Source organism: Larimichthys crocea, unplaced genomic scaffold (genome assembly GCF_000972845.2).
Source record: "Larimichthys crocea isolate SSNF unplaced genomic scaffold, L_crocea_2.0 scaffold374, whole genome shotgun sequence".
Lineage (NCBI taxonomy): Eukaryota > Metazoa > Chordata > Actinopteri > Sciaenidae > Larimichthys > Larimichthys crocea.
In genome coordinates, this window is record NW_020854910.1 from 155,967 (window position 1) to 161,864 (window position 5,898).

Here is a 5,898-nt window from a genome sequence, read left to right on the forward strand (position 1 = left end):
TTTTTAAGCTATATCACGATACACGATATATATTTCGATATTTTTATTTCTCCTGTAAATCACAATGAATGTTAAATTCAACCCTTTGATGCAAAAAATAACATCAGTATGATGATTCAAGTAGACCCTCCTTCTATTAGGGTTTTTGTTAATTTACATGCAAAAAGTGGAAAATCACAATCAAATTAATGAAGTATGCGAGACCCGCGATAAACTGTGTATAAAGGAAACAACAACGAACAGCTGACTTTGCTTGTAAAAGATTTATAAAGATTAAGATCTGTTCAGCAGTGTTCTACATTTTAATTTGATGCATATAGAAATTTTTTCCTTCAGAACAAATCAAAAGCCATTTTTGAGAGTTCCTTTGGAATGAAAATGGTTCGTGTTCCGAAGATACTTGCATATAAGAGGGAGGAGGAGATGCAAACACTCATTTCCCGGATGACCTCGAAGAGGAAGGACTGCCCTGTGGCCTTTTTGCAGTCATTGCTCTGTGTTTTCTCAGCTTCGTTTCACCGAGAGACAGATGAGAAGGCAAAGATTATTTTCATGTTACTGTTGATAATTATTTTGAAACAACTTAACTCTAAAACGTATGTCCCACAGACTTGAAGAAGTTAATCTGCCCTGCAGCGATTTAAAATCTGTTGCTTTTCTGAAACTGCATTGTTGTGGAAAAGGTGGTACCCCACGGGGTCACGAGGCTGCTCGATTATGGAAAAAAATCAATATCCACGATTATTTTTCAATTAATTGAAACTCAATGATTATTCAAACATTAATTTTGAGTTTTCAATGCATCAAAATAGTTTTTTTAATTGAAAATAAATTGTTGGCTACAAATATGGTATTTGCAGCTGTGGTTGCAATGTATAAAGCATTAAATCAAATAATATAAAATATAACTTTGATGGAACATAAAATAAGGCATAGAAAACCAATCTGATCAAAAAAAACTCGTGGATCCAGCTGGCTCTGGCAAATTCTCTTATTTAGAGAAAAATAAATTTAATAATAAGCATGCAATAAGGCACCTCCTAAACCCTCACCCTGACTGTATTATGGTTGCATTAAGTCTTAGCAAGAAATATCCAATGGGCAGCTGTTAGGCCCGTTTACACGTTACACAGGTAATTTAAAAACGGAGACATTGTCCCCGTCGTTTGTACCGATCTTTTACAAACAACGCAAACGGTGAATTCCTCGAAAATGAATCGAGTTTTATGCCAGCTGATGCGCCAAAAGTGCGACCAATGTTACCTTTTGCTATGAAGATGATCATGGAAGCAGCCGCCCATAGGCTTGCCGTAGTTATTATGGGCGCTCGATGGCGTATTTATGCGGGTTGATGAAACCTTTTTTGAAAACGATGCTATGTGCACGATATTTTTGGAAAACGGAGGGAGGGAAATATTCGTTCTCAACATACACGGCTATGTGTAAACGTTATTACCTAATGGCTTGTGCCTCTTCCGAACTTGTCGGATAAGGATTCCGCATTAAACACTGTGTCTGGTGATCGATGACTGAGTTTGTGTTGACGGTACTTGCTGGTTGTGCACATGGCTTTGTCTTTTGTTGTCTTATTATAATTCGTCGTAAGTGACTTTGTGCTTGGTTTGAGGATGCTTGAATAAATTTTGTAGTGTTAACAAGAGGAGCGGCTATTACCTTGTAAGCAAATCTTGCACATTAGTTCTGCTGGCTTCTCGTTATATTCTTCTCATCACTTTCAATCTGCACATCACTGTTTTTTGAACAGCAAACGACACCCCGACTCACTCTTCAAGCTGCGTGAGGAGTAATGGCTATCTGTTTAGTCAGCGGGGCGGCGTGAGAAATGGATTTGATGTGCGCCATGTGTGTCTCTCAGACAAGTTGTGTAATGAAAAGTGGAAAATAAATTCGTTTAAAACTCGATTATATGATTTTCGAGATCAGTTTGCCAACAAAAATCGAAACATGATTAGCAAAATGTCAAATATTGCCACAGCCCTAGTAACACGTGTCTCTGCAGCTGATAATAACTCTCAAGATGTGACATTTCCAATAAGCAGGAGCACGCATCTGCAACTAAACTCTCAAAACAATGGTTTTAAACCGTGGCCTCACTCGTGCATTGGTGCGGCAAAATAGACTCATTCACGTCTTTCTTTACAGGACGAAAAAATAACTTCATGCTCTGTTTTGTCCTCAGCTCTTTCACAGAAAAGTGAGAAGGAAGCTTTATTTTCACATTAATTTCTGGAATATTCTTTTTTTTTTGTTTTCAGAAAATTAAAAGCCGGAGAATTCCAGTTGAGTTCATATGTGGAATTGAAAATGGTTCGTGTCCGCAAAAAAGTTGCAATAAGAGGAGAGAGGAGAGATCGAACTCATTCCCGGATGACCCTTCGAAGAGGAAGGAACTGCCCTTGTGAGCTGGTTCAAAAAAGTCGGATTTTTTCTGAACGCATTTCTTGGAGAAGAAGCACACTGGCAATCGGTCCCTTTTTTTCACTTTTAACAGGATTTACATTTAAATAAGGAAGTTAAGGTTACAGGTGCAACTGCACTTCAAAATGTTGTCTTTAAACTTTGCCTCGCTCGCTGCACGTGTGCAACAAGGACTGCATGCAATGTCTTTCTTTACAGGACAGTGTTGCTGAAATTTTTGGGAAGCAATTCACCGGCACAAAATAAGGTCTTGAGTCAATCAATTGGTCTTTAATCAATGGGTATTTTCACTTTTTTACCCAAATTTTGATTATTAAATTCATTTCATTTACAATTTTTACACTTTACACATTTTAGATAATAATTTCTCTTTCTAATAATAACTAACTAACATAAGAACGATCTGCCGTAGAACACAATCACATAGAACAGTGAGTGGGAAAAAAAGGTGTGTGTGTGTTCACTCCCAGCCCCTTCAGCCACTGTCCACCACAGACCATGGAGTTGAAGTCCTCAAGGTCTAGCCCCTCCAGACTAATGAAGAGCAGCTGTGTCAGTGTATTTACACTAAGGTTTGCTCCTCCAATCGGTTTTGATCCGTTCATGCACTTGCCTTACCCGATCACAGCCCATGTGGTCGGGCACATCGGCAAAGTGCTCAGTGACTGTGTTACATGGTCACTTCCATAGCTGGGCCAGCTCGCTGGGCAGCAGGCCACTCCCGAGGATCCACGGACCTTGATGCAGCTTAACAAACACTCGATGGGATTCAACACCCTGAAAACGGTGTTGCAGGCTGGCAACCACAGAGGGACAGGAGCTCCTTCTTCACTCTGGGGAAATAAAATGGGGAAAATATAATGAATCTCCATGAATATGCTGAAAATGAAATTTGAATTGTCTACTTTAAGAAGATTTCCCTCATCATGTTTACAAATCTACCTGCTGAACACCTCTCTTCTTTCACCGAACCTACCAGCTGCACATTTGAAAACTTCCCTCTCCAGTTTGTGCTAGAAAAGCCCTCCACATGCTCTCCTGACTCTGTCTCCATGGCTATCAGCTTCAGCACTGCAGTTTCAAAGGCATGCAGTGACTCTGGCAAGGTTAGCCCATCCTCCTGCAGCTTGAGACTCAGACTACAACAATTGAAATATTGAAATTATTACTTTCCTCAGCTCTACACTAAAACTGTAAAACACATCTGACAGATGCATTTAAAAGAAACCTACCAACTCAAGACTTCGAGGATGTCTTGCACCAGAACAAAGAAGAGCAGTCTTGAAAGTCCTCTATAGCTGTAGGCACTGCTTTGCTCTCCACACATTTCAGCACTTGCAGATATGTTTGATTTACACAAGCACACAAAAGTACAGAAAAATGAAGTTGACAGAGAGGATTGACTATAAGACAGCATGATAAAGTAAGCAATATGAGCTTATTGCTTACCTTGTTTCAACAGTGTTCTCCTACTTTACAGGGTCCGACATTACTGGCCCTGGGCCATCGGGCCAGGGCCAGTAATGTCGGACCCTGTATTATAAAATCAATTTCTCAACAACATCAAATGTGTTAATTCACGAGGATTCAACACATCATCATACTGAGAAACTGATCAACTTCATTTACGAATTGGTTTTGTCAAGAGGGTCGAGGTCTGAGTCTGAGTCAGTTCGGTTGGGGTCATAGCCAGGAATGTGGTTGTAGAGTTTGCATGAATGGCCCACCGTTTGATCCCCCTATCTGTGAATCAGGCTTTCATACAGGTGAGCAGGACTGTACAGAAAACAATCATAAGAGACGTCACTAAGAAGATAGGAATGAGGATTTGGAGAATTTAGTGTTCCCCATGGGTCAATACGGTCGTAAAGCTAATCCATTGCTGAAACCTCTGCCCCATCGGAGGGTTTGAAAATGACTGGTAATGGCATTCAGGATATAACCAACTGTGTGTATTGTCATGAGGATCAGGAGCTAACACACAGCATTGAAAACCGTCAGATTTAGAGCTTTACACATGCCTCCTTCCGAAGCAAACAGATAATCTAACACCATTTCATGTTTCAATATGACTGCTCTGTAATTGCGAGCCGCATGTTTAAGAGATTCGATTGCTGCTGTGTTGCGCGTCATGTAGGCAAATAAGTCAGCGGTGATGTTATCCTGTGATCAGCTAAGAAAGTCACCCCATACCATGAAAGAGTCCGATGCCCCACTTTTCGCCCAAGGAAATACGGTAATGGTAATAATCTTTAGAGGAGAAACTTGCCATGTCACGTTTAAGGCGTCTGCTGCCATTGGTGCTGTTTACTGTAGTGTTAAAAAATCTGTCAAGTGGAATAACAGTTAGAGGGGTGGTTATCTTCGCCAGGAAACAGCAACCTGCGTATGTGGGAGGTAAAAATGTGTAGTATTGATTACCACAAACCCAAGCATATCCTCTCATCATGCCCAGACCCGGTGTAGACCTCACCACCTTTACTCCGCTTATGTTACCAACGGGTAGGGTCAAATTTACTTTCATACAAACCTCTGATTCAGAATGAGAGCACCCCTCGGAGGCCTCCACTTTAGCACAAGAGGAATTGCCTAAAAACTGACCAGATGCCCTGAAACCGGAAGTGGTGTGTGAGCTGGTCGCACATGTCTGATTCACCCCTCTGCAAATACCAAATGGTGGAAAAGAAGTGACCTGCGTCACCTTGTCTGATTTAGATCTAAGACTCTTATCTGTTGAGTTATCAGGAAGTACAAGGTCCTGATCACAAAGCTGTAGCAGAGCCAGAATTATAATACCTCTGATCTTTACCACGGCCTATGTTCATAATGCTCTGTCGGCAGGCTTTTTGGTTTGACGTGTCTAATCTCCTACCTACTGCGGTTAGGTTATCTGAACCACGAGGAGACACTGGTTAGGCCTCAGATGGCTCTGCTTAACTGGAATCACGAATCTTGGTTTATGCAGGGGGAAAACAACCATGCCAAAGAATTTGGAGCTACTTCTCTGACATTATTCATGGCCAATGAAACCTCTGTTTGTGCTCCACTCTGGAGGAAGTTGGAAATTTGGGGCGTATACCACCAGTCTGCTGAAGTCTAAGTTTTTAGTCATGTTGAGAGATGGAACTGCCCTGCTGACAGTCCGTGTCAGTCAGGGCAGATTCAGTTTTTCGCATTTCTTTCCCCACCACAGAATGGGACCTGTGAAAAGAAAGGTTAACAGTATCATTATGCTCACAGTTCCTCTGATGCCACAGAAGCCTGGGTGTCTGAATGGATGCCATGGGCGTGGTCCATTTTCCATTTTCTGGGTTTGAAGTCAGCTTCTTCTGGCCATGTGTGTGAATGTATGTGTGGCCTTGGCACGTCTGTATGCCTAGTCTACAGTGAGAGGTTACTAGCACCATTGATTCTCTCCTACTGTCGCTGTGTGTTGTACCCCAGGGGGTGGAACTCTTC